The sequence below is a fragment of the Pongo pygmaeus genome, chromosome 11 (genome assembly GCF_028885625.2).
Source record: "Pongo pygmaeus isolate AG05252 chromosome 11, NHGRI_mPonPyg2-v2.0_pri, whole genome shotgun sequence".
NCBI lineage: Eukaryota > Metazoa > Chordata > Mammalia > Primates > Hominidae > Pongo > Pongo pygmaeus.
The window spans coordinates 27,118,084-27,130,055 of NC_072384.2; the positions used below are offsets into that span (position 1 = coordinate 27,118,084).

An 11,972-nucleotide genomic window follows, 5' to 3' on the forward strand; every position below is an offset into this window, starting at 1 on the left:
GAAAAAGGCCAGTTCTTTTATTCACCTTAAAACTTCTAACACATATGGAGCATGTTAGGCTCGGCATTAGCTGCTTGCATTAGTTCACACGTAGGTCTGCAAAATAGAACAAACAAATGAACTAGACTGGTAAATAGAGTATATTTCTGTTTATTTGCATTTTCAGATTTGAGTCTTAAATCTAAGAAGTGCAGAGAAAGCAGCATTCTCCTATTTGTTTTAAAAGCTTGATTCTTTCAGTAATAATGTCAAAGTGACTGAATTTTCATCTCCCTCAACCATTTTCTTCATTCAGAGAAATGAGAATGCACATCATCCATTCAAGGGAAATATAATGCATTATTATAATATGTCTTGGCCTAAGTAGCTAATCACTTTTTATTAACACTTTTTGGCCCAGGGAGTTGGGATTTCTCCAAGCTGACTGTCAGGGTAGGGATTCTGGGAGTCTATATTAGTAATTAGCATTGCAAGATCTTGACCCCTGGGGTGATTCAAATTAATACAAAATAAAAGTGCAAATTTCCAAATAGCTTTGAAAGCCATATCTATTATTAAATTTGTTATTAAAGCCCTTTCCAGCCAGTATGACAGGAGTCCAAAGTAAAAGATTTCCTTAAATATCTGCACCACTCATCTTGGATTCTTTAAAATTAAATAAAAGAGCATACAATGAAAGAGCAAAAGAAATTTCTGTACAATTGAGTTACGCCTTGGCAGTAAAGTTTTCCACCAAACCAAATCCATACAAAGCAATATTAGTTTCATGGTCACAATTGCTTTTGGACTTTCCTTGATACATTTGGCAGCTATCTTGAGAGCATCCGAAGAACCGCTGGCAACATCAATCACTCATTTCATAAGCAGGCGCTAAGAGGCGACAGGAGGGCGCTTGGCACAATACCATCTCTCCACCATGGAGCCCCTCCCAGGCAGGGAAAAAGAGAAACGGTGCAGCATAGAGACATTAGGGAGCACTCGGCTTCGAATAAGGTTCTGCTAATGTGTAAATAACCTGCTTTCTCTAACCATGTCTTTAGAAGACTAAGTGGTTAATTGTTATTGATCAGCTCTGCCCACTGTTCCAATATCAGTCATTATTGAAAATAATCTCAGTATCCTTCATTAAGCATGCATCTGTTTCCATGGGAATGCATTTTAAACACAGAGAGCTACTTGAGTGTTATTGGTTTCACTGGTAGCGCCGGCACCGAGGGCTGTGGTTGCCCAATCTGTCATAGTTAATCAACTCTCATCTCTTAACACTGGCTGCAGTTATCAATGAGGTAAGGATTAATATTCTGGGCGAAGCAGATGATAAATCATTTGTATATAATTAGTGTACAGCAAGGTTACAGCTGACATGAATTTTTATCTTAATTATGAGAGAAATTTGTTCCATTAATTTAATTTAGTTTGCATGAGTGGCTAGACACCTAACAAAGTTAATCTTACACCTGTCATTACCACATTAAGTAGAAAGCCTCGTGTTGAGGCGCTAGTCTCAGATCCTCCCGCAGATGAGGATAATGTTGTTCATCTTGATGTGAAAATAGATGATTGTAGACAGAAGATGTAAAGTCGACTCTTTTTAAAGTTGTCCCAGGGAATTTATGGGAGAATATTGAAGTGACTCAACTCAAGTTGCTGTGCTTTGGATGCCACAGTCCCCTTGTGAAATTACCTCTCTCCTGCCTTGCAAATCAGGTGGAAGACACTAGATACAAGAAAAGATAGGTTGTTTTTTAAATGTATATATGCTAACTTCAGAGCTTTTGGCCAAATAAAGCTTTGCCTCATGACAAGCTATTGCATTTGTATCAAATGCAATGAATTAAGAAACTTGTGCTAGTTCGAGTTGTCTATTCTAGGTGCTTCATGTTTATAATCGACTAGCAGAATTCCTATAACTCGATGTATTGTACAAATGGTAATTATGCAGACATCCCAAAGGCTTCAGAGTACTGCATAAACCTAAACCCTGTACTAATTATCCAAGTAATCACTGTGTCTGATCAATCATATTTGATTGATAGATTAGATGGGGCTGTTTATGCAGTAGAATGTGATGTTCTTTATTTTCCTAAAGATTAGCTACATATTTGAGATTTTAAAAAGGAGGAAAAGACTTGCTGGCTTGACTTATTTAAAATGGTTTCCTTTATAGACTTACCTTTGCAATAATTGTTTTCCCTTGATGTCTGGCCTGGTGTAGGCAGAAATCTTTAAATGAAAAGGGGTAGGAAGTCACAAAGTTACAATACAAAATCCTTGAAAACAGGACGACCAAGGAACAACTCCAGAATGTGGAAACAGAACTAGAAATGGCATCATGGAAGAGGCCCTTTCTGAAATTGCGCATTTGAAATATAAGCTCTGGCTTCCAAAGGAATGGGCCTTTGCATTTAGGAGACCCCAAATAAGCCTGCAGCTGAAATGCTAATTGCACAGTAACTCAGATTAATGTATTGTAATATTAGTCCACAATTATCACTTGGAGATAGGGTCAAGAAGTGTATAGTTGGTTATTCACAAGAAATGACTGATTTAAAAACAAAGAGCTCTAATAGAATTCAGTAGTGCTTTTCAGTCATTCTGCTTGGCATCTCTATTACCTGAGATGATTCACAGTCCATTATGGGAGCTTCCATGCTAATAGAATGTCTATCTTCTGTAATACAGACACATCAGAGCACTAACTGGGAATCTGTCACAATGAATTTCATCTAGATTTCACTTCATCTCTTCATGGACTGTAAAATTTGCTCTTGTACAATGCCTAAATTTACTGTGGGTAATTGAGAGAGATCTATAGACACAGCAGCACTCGGTTAAAAGCAGTTTTCCAAAGATCTATTGTAAATTGTGCAGCTTTGCCTCAGCTGGGGAAAGATTATGGTGAGCTGAATCTTGCCTTTACTAATGAGATGTTGTGGTGAGTTCAGAAAAGAGAGGGGGGAGATGCCTTAGTGAATTCTGCCACGTGGAAAAAGGAAAACAAGGAAGGGGCCCATCTTTCATTCCGAGGAAAGCTTTGCAAAAGGGACAAAAATAAGTTTGGACCCAGGCTTCATTACCTTCCATGGGAAGTATAAATAGGAGCTACGAGAGACATAATATTTTCCAAATCTGCCTGCATTTACTTGGCAGAAAAAGAATGTCTCACGCATGACCCAACCTTCCAGTAGCTTACATTTGCCTCCTCGCGCGGCTGCAGGTAGAACAAATTCCATCTCTCATTTGCTACACCTTCTGTTTCACAGATTGTTAATCCTAACTAAAATATTTGGTATTAAGCTATCTGCATGAATTGTTGATAAAGAATTAAGATAACATTTGAGCTATTAAATATAATGTGTGCTCATATTTTTTCAATGGATACTTGGGTTACTGCTCATAAAGTATACACGCTAACCTTTTTTTTTTTTTCCTTCAAACCGTTCCCCTTTCTTTATTTTACTTATTCCCATCAAAAGCTAAACAGAATCACTGGGTGCCCTTAACAATTGTAGGGCTTAATATTTGTTAGCCAATTAGAATTGTGATATATTCTACAGCTTTTTTCCTAAGCCAGGAACTGAATAATAGCATCATGCTTCACTGGCGGTGAAGTGAGCTGAGCCTTTACATTAGGAGAAAATCAGAATGGTATGACTGCAGTTCATTACTGAAATAGGTAACTGATGAACTGAAAAGACAAAGGGCATTGTTAAATGAAATGTCATTATTAGAGGTGCTCATGTTTAACAAATGTACTGTAAGTTAATTCAGTAGTGTTTTCTATAAAGTTCTCCACTGAATGTTCACTGCTCATTTTTACTGTCTCTGCATACCTAACATCTCCTTAAAAATATCTTCAAGGAAACAATGTCAACTCCCAATCATGGGGAATATTTAAACCAAGGTCAGAACCATCTTCTAGGCTCAGGTGTTTGCATCACTTTCACTGAAGACCCTAGCCAGATGCAATTGTGTTTATGTTCCTAGATTTACATGCAATAAACTAGGATGTTAATAATGCTACGGGGGGTGGTGCAGGGAGGATAAACACAATCACTTTGCAGAAGACTTGGGAAAATGTTTTCAGCTTAAGGAGGAGAAAAGGCAATGAAACCCCTTTGGCATCTGTGCAAAACTGTTTGCTTGACTCTGGAGGTGATAAAAATAATTTATGGAGCTCTACATTTTTAGCAAGAGGAAATGACCTCAGCTTTTGGCAATCTGATGCAGTTAGTGAAGCCTCTCTCTACTACTTTTATGGATTTCCTTGAGCTACATATTCTGTGACCTGTATTTCAGATTTATTGGCAGATACATAAGCCACATTAAGTAATATAAAATGCAGTGAATGCATCAAACAACTCAGCAGGGACCTACTGACAGCCGGCGAGAGGCTGCCTCTTCGAAGAAGTCACTCTAAATCGGATACCTGTTTATGCATTTGTCGAACCAGGCTCTGAATTTTTGTTTTAAATAAAGACATTAGTTCAAAACAAAAGCCTCTCCAGCCAAACCCATAACATATTGGGTGGCAGGAAGAGGGTGTACAGCCAACTTTAAAATCTAATCAAACGCTCAGGATTTTGAGTGTGAACCTGCTTTGCTTCCAGTTTGGGGGGAAGCACGTCTTCTCAGGAGGAGAGAAGGGGCCCCCAGCATATTGTGTTTGATTCTCAACAAGACAATAGAGTAGCATTTTGATGAGGGAGATGCAGACTGACCAATAATGTCTTTGGGGAAATTCTTACTGCCTTGATAAAGAGAAGGTAAGTACCAATGAGGAAATGAGTATTGCACAGTGCTATGTGCTAACCACTTGAAACAGAACTGGGAGAATTTGTGTAAGACCTATACCCCCATCCTTGATGCCATCAAAGGCAGGGTCCCAATGTGTCAAAGCAGAAAGAGAATGAGTATGGCAGTCAAGAGACCCAATTCCTAGCTGGGGCAGCTGTGTCACCTTGGGCAACTGCCACCCTCTCCCTCGAGGTCATGAGGGGACTCCTGGCATCCCTTCCAGCATAGAAATCCCTTGATTCCTTAAACAATGATGTCCAAATGATTGATGTAAGAGAAATGAGATCACAGGATGCTGGGGACACCTGAACCAGCCATGAATTACTTGAGAAGATTCAGGCCCTGGCATTAAGCCAAGCAGAAAAATGATGGACATGTGGTTTCATGGGGAACTTCTAATTCACCTTCTTGTGACTGTTATATTTTACTGTTAACCATTCCCTTTTAAAGAATGCCTTGTGGGACTCAGATGAAGGTACACTCCCTCCAAAAAATGTTCTGGGTAAATTCCACCCTACTATGGTCTGTCCAGTCTCTGAAAATTGACAGCCCTTTGTTTGCACCACTTCGTACTGTCCATGTGAACAATTAAACAGCGTGGTTAAGGGCTCAGTTTCCAGAGTCAGATGGCCCAAGTTTAAGTCCTGATTCTGCCACTATTAGCTGTGTGACCTTGGGCAAGACTCCTAACCTCTCTGAGGTTTTTCTATTCTGTAAAATTGGGATGACAACAATACTTTTGTTGACTGGATGATTGTGATGATGATATGAGATCCAATTTGTAAAGCATTAACACAAATATGTCACAGAGTAAAATTCTCCATCTATATTAGATATTATTATTATTGTGTTTCATGCATATCCATTTTGTCTTTTCTTCACAAGAGCGTAATTTATTAAAGACAGAGTCACAGCACCACATGTTATTCGTGTTCCCTACAGTGCTGGGCTCACAGTATGTTTTTAGAAAATATGTAACTGGGGGTAAAGTCCTGCTACGGTGGAGAAAGGAGAATGAGGCAGAATAGCAAAAGAATAGAAATATCTTCTCTCCTGTTGCATAAAGAGCAGTTTTAACAATGGTTACCATTATTAAGCATTCACCTTTTGCTGGGCACTTTACACAAGTTATTTCTAATCACTATTCTGCCAGATATTATCCCTGTTTTACTGAAATAAAAGTTGAAGTTTAGGGAAGGTAAGAAATATTGCACATGACTGAAGTGAAAGGATGGGATTCAAACCCAGGTCCGTCAACTGCCAGTGTCAACTTCTACCCACATTTAGCCTTTCCACCCACAGCATGCTGTCAATCAGACAGATGCTCCTTCTCTGAACAGGCAACATAGCTGTCTCCTGCTGGCAAATGATAAGAAATTAGAGATGGGATTGCCAGATGAGCCTTTCATGCTGAGTCACATAGAGCAAGACATATCACAGGCAGTGGCAAAAGCTGAAAGTTGAGAGTCAGTCTTCAAAAATGCACAGTATGAAAAGAAATGCAGATCATAGTCATTTTGGGCTCACACCTTAGCAACTACCGTCACCCAGCTTCTATTTGAAGCCGAACAATTGTGGCTTAAAGGTGCTGAATAATTAAGACATTGAATATAGGTATTAAATAACAATATGATGCTTTAGGACCCGGAAATGACAGCCATGCCTTACACTTGCAAAGCTCCTCTATCTCCCTAGAATGTTCACTCGCATTAAGTGAGGGGTATTAAGATGGAGGAATTCACATTGGCAAGGTTGGGACATGGTCTGAGAAGAAAGATGGGATTAAGAGAGGTAGCCAGAATCAACCATAAACTCCCAATTGGAAGTTTCAGTACAGGTTGTGGCTTGGACTGGGGCCAGCTGAGAAACATGTGGTCCACACAAAACGTGTTGGGGTCCATATTGCCCAGAAGGACATGGTATTATGAATGTCTTTGTCTGATTGGAAATATCTAGGCTCTCCAAACAACCATTTCCAGATCTCAATATTGTCTGCCTTCCAGAAATGTTTCATCCTAGACTTGAGTTATTCACATTGTTTCCCCAAATGCCAAGTAGAAATGCTTGGGATGGTAAAATAGAAAGCACAGAATACATTTGCCTTGTGTGCACATTCTTAAAGCACTTCACCTCAAAGCAGTCCAGAGATCTGCTAGCTAATAAGAGGGCTGAGGCAAGAACATTCTCTAATAATTCAAAACTAAAATTAGACATTCACTTAAAAAATTCAGATAACCGAAACAAAAACGAGGGAAGCTTTGTTTATTTAAATTATGAGATAATTGCCACAATTCTCCAATTCCCCTCACTAGGGTAGACTTGGCTTGAGTGTATCAGTATCCATGGTGACTCATCTAATAAGTAAACTACATTAGCTCTGCTACCAGCAGAAAGGAAAGGGAAAGGTCTTGAAATATATCTGTTGTGGCTTCCTTCCGGAGCAAGGGATTTCATTATATCCTGAAGACATGAGACAGTTCAAAGAGATTTGAAATATGGAATGAGAAGGCGGAGGAGGAGAAGTTTGGGATTATACACTTGCTTTTTAGTTTTGATTTTATATATGAGAATCAGACGCTACAGACAGAGACTCTAGGGGGAGACTTTATTCTTCTGGTCCAGGGTTTTGTTTTGGTTCGTTTTGTGGTTAATATCTTTCCAAAAAGTTCCCCCCACATGGGTAGGCCTTCAGTTTACTCCCATGTACATAATTTCAAATAAGTATGACAGAAAATCCTTTAAAAACTACACATACATGATTTTCTATTCCATGGCTGAAATGAAACTTGATGGAAAAAAAAGCATGATGGTGCCTGTTTATTAAATCCAGACAATGCAGAATGATAATAGGAATCATCCCGAAAGAGGCATTGCAATATTTTTGTAACAACAGAATAATAACTTGCTCTGCATCTGTCTACTTTTAAAACCATTTTACGATTACAAGCATGTAAGCTATTCTAATTATTACTCTAAATAATTAATCATTTCCTTTACAATCACTTATTAATTAGCTGTCATAACATTGTTGTGAGTTAGGTGGAAGACAAGGATTCAATATTCAGTTATTAACACCTAATTAAAATGTTCATTGTTTTCCATATGTTGTTTATAGCTTTGCTTCCTCGCACTTGAAGACAGAATTTCTCCAAGAACAATGTCCTCTATTTGCTTAGCTACATCGCCATCTGTTGTTGAGAAGTAGAAAATGTCCTTTTCTGCTTTTTCACATAAACAATAGCTTAATCCTTACCTCAGTTTTTGTTTGGAATTAAAAAAGATTGATCCACAATATTCTCTCCCTAAAATATTTTTCTTGACTTTATTTGTTCTGCTGCTGACTGCTTAAGGTATTCTGCTAATGCCAATGGCATCATTTAAGTAGTAAACTAAGTGAGCCTATTAATGAAACTACAGTGAAAAATTCAAACTACTCCAATAAAATTTTCCAACATAGGAAAAGTATAGGAGAGGGGAATTTGCTATCAAGTTTGGTTTACAAAAAGTCACCATCAAGGGAAATTTAAGATTTAATAATCCACCAGCCTAGGCAACATGGCAAAAGCCTGTCTCTACTAAAAATACCAAAAAAAAAAAAAAAAAAAAAAAAGCCAGGCATGGTGGTGCATGCCGGTAGTCCCAGCTACTCAGGAGGCTGAGTTGGGAGAATCACCTGAGCCCCAAGGTTGAGGCTTCAGTGAGCCATGATCATGCCATTGCACTCCAGCCTGGGCAACAGGAGTGAGACACACCCTGCCCCATCTCAAAAACAAACAAACAAAAAAAAAGATTGACTATTTCAAATCATAAAGATATGTTTTATACTAACTCATTTTTATAATAAAAGCTTATGTTTATTGAGCAACTACTGAATGCTAAGCACTGTTCATTCTTGCAACAGCCCAATAATGGAGACACTGGTGTGGTTGTGCCCACTTTACAAATAGAGAACCAGAATCACAAGAGGTAAAGTCATTTGCTGATTTGGAGGAGGCTAAATAATTTGTGGGGCCTTTTGTTCCAAAAGCAGAGAAAGAAGTGCCATTAAAAGTATGAAAATATAAAGCTTTTTCCTTTCTTTCTAAGTCTCTCTCTCAACTTGTTATGATGTTTTAATTTGCTATTTAATGTTATTTTAATAAAAAATTTAATTGTGTCATTGTATGAATTTTACAATTCATTTTTATATTGTGCAATGTGTTTTCAATGCTAATAGAAGAGCATGTAACTCATATACAGAATAATCAAAATTTCACAATTCGTTATTTTGTCGCTCGTGTGTGTATTTCACTCTCTCTAGAATGGTAGAAATGCTGCACAAAACCAACTCAACTATTTTCATCTCACTTGATGTATGCACAATCTACCAACACTGCTCACCTTGGGCTTATTGGTGAGTGAGGAATTATAATTCTCTTTCCTTCTATGTCATCATTTTCAGTACAAGTAGTTAGCCAACACAGAGAAGTAACATAAGAGAGCATATGGTAGGCTTTCCTGTCATTCATGTTTCTTGGAATGCCTCGGCCTTCTTTCTGCATTTAAAGCAACTTCTGGCCCAAGCAAAAAGTCAGTGGTAGATATGCAGATGGGCTAATATGTCATGCTCACCTTTTATTCTTTAAGTCTCACTGAACTCCCACGTATTGTGGGTCCACCAGAATTCTGTGTTCACAAGGTGTTGTGTACTCTGTAAGGAAATAAGGTAGCAAGGAACAGCAGATACCCATTATTCTTATTGAGCTTAACATATTGTGCTTATCTTCCCTACTCACATGAATGCTCCAGTGTCTGTCAGAATTCACTAGCAAAACGTAAGTTCAAACATAAAATTGTCGAGAATTTCAAGACAGTGACAGCAGAGCATTAAAATAAGTGTGAGGCTCTTTGAGCCTGGGGCTCTGGAGACTGCGCCCACTGAGCCTACCCTGAGATGATGGACACACACAGAATGACACATCTGTTTCCAGAGTTCACGCTTCTAACCACTGTGCTCTGCTGCCTCTCAGACTATGCCCAGAGGCACCTTCAAAAGCTTCTGCTTTATGTGTCCATTATTCATAGAATTAAAGAAAGATGATGGTGGACAGAGGGCCTTAGAATTCCAACATTCCTATTTTACAGACAAAAGACAAGAAACCCAAAGAACCAGGATGACAGCCCTGATGTCCTGAATCTAGACCTCCTCAAATTGTCAAAATGAATGTAATATCTCCTTCCCCTTTCCATCCCTTCCACAACCCACCCTTCCTTTGGTGCTCCACTTCTTTGCTGCTCTGTAGTAATCCTGTTCAGTCCCCATGGTTCTGGGGATGTGGACTCTCACCCTCTGCACTCAGGCCCAGAGGAGGACACAGAAGGCAGGCAGGCTTAGCAAAGCCGTGTCCTCCACAGGAACCTGGTTACATCTGTGGGGAAAGAGACACCCTTTTCCTCAGGGATGATGAGACATGAGGACCATGACATCATAGAGCATTGGACTTGTCACCAGGTAGAGAGGGACTGCCTGAGAATGAGGCCAATGTGGAGAAAAGCAGAGCTGAGAGACACAGACAAGAATAAACTCTTCAAGGAGTACAGATTTTGAGCATCTCAGTTGAGTCCTGAGTTACATAAATGAGTTAATAACCTCTCCCTTTGTTTCTTAGCCAAATTTGAATCAGATTTCTGTTACTCGACTGTTTTCATCTTACTCGATATGTGCACATTCTACCAACATTGCTCACTTTATTGATGAGTAAGGAATTACAATTCTCTTTACTTATATGTCATCATTTTCAGAATAAGTAGTTGGCCAATGCAGAGAAGTAACATAAGAGAGCATATAGTAGGCTTTCCTGTCATTCACGTTTCTTGGGATGCCTCGGCCTTCTTTATGCATGCAAAGCAAATTTATGTTTCTGTTTCTGAAATCAGGTTTCTATTACTTGAGACAAAGGGTCCTGATTGATATAGGTTTGTGAATCATTCTGTAAACATGACCATTAAAACTATGGTGAGAATGCAAATAGATCCAAAGATTAAGCTATAGGGAATTTCGTTTAAGGAGGGTGAAAAGGAAGAGAAGCCAGCAAAGGAAACTGAGGGAGTGATCGGGGGTTCCAGGAGACCCGGCATAGGAGACAGCATCCACTAGGTAGGAGCAGAAAACAAGGGTGTGGGTGTGGGCAAGTCCAGATATACAGAAAGTTCAAGCAAAGTGCTGGTTGGAAAGAGTCTACTGACCTGGAAATTAGGAGGTGGAGAATTACACCAGGAGTTTGTTGGGAAGAAAGCCAAGGGGCTGTGGGTTAAAGAACGAGTGGAAAAAAAAGTCTTGTGTTTAACACTGCTGAAAGAAATCATAAATGACACAAACAAATGGTAACACGTCCTATGCTCATGGATGGGTAGAATCAATATTGTGAAAATAACCGTACTGCCAAAAGCAATCTACAAATTCAAGGCAATCCCCATCAAAATACCATCATCATTCTTTACAGGTTTAGAAAAATCAATTCTAAAATTCATATGGAAGCAAAAAAAAAAAAAAAAAAAACCTGCACAGCCAAAGCAAGACTAAGCAAAAAGAACAAATCTCGGGGCATGACACTACCTGATTTCAAACTATACTATAAGTCTATAGTCAATAAAACAGCATGGTAGTGGTATAAAAATAGGCACATAAACCAATGGAACAGAATAAAGAACCCAGAAAATAACCCAAATACTTACAGCCAACTGATCTTCAACAAAGCAAACAAAAACATAAAGTGGGGAAAGGACACGTTTTTCAACAAATGGTGCTGGGATAATTGGCTAGCTATATGTAGGAGAATGAATCTGGATCCTCTTCTCTCGCCGTATACAAAAATCAACTCAAGGTGGGTTAAGGACTTAAATCTAAGATCTGAAACTATAAAAATTCTAGAAGATTATATTGGAAAACCTTCTAGACATTGGCTTAGGCAAAGATTTCATGACCAAGAACCCAAAGGCAAATGCGATAAAAGCAAAAATAAATAGCTATTTAATTAAACTAAAGAGCCTTTGCATGGCAAAAGGAACAGTCAGCAGAGTAAACAGATAACCCACAGAGTGGGAGAAAATCTTCACAGTCTATACATCTGATAAAAGACTAATATCCAAAATCTACAATGAACTCGAACAAATCAGTACGAAAAGAAAAAAAAAAT

The 11,972-nt window shown here is 38.7% G+C and overlaps 1 long non-coding RNA gene across 1 annotated transcript; it reads right to left on the bottom strand.

Annotated features, from left to right (window-relative positions):
- Positions 1-1,467: 1,467 nt before the first annotated feature.
- On the bottom strand, positions 1,468-10,202 carry LOC129031941 (uncharacterized). Its single transcript, XR_008501156.1, has 3 exons — positions 10,043-10,202; positions 9,409-9,487; positions 1,468-1,717 (listed from the first exon to the last, which is right to left on the bottom strand). It is a non-coding gene; the product is annotated as an uncharacterized LOC129031941 (long non-coding RNA).
- Between the last annotated feature and the right edge of the window lie 1,770 nt (positions 10,203-11,972).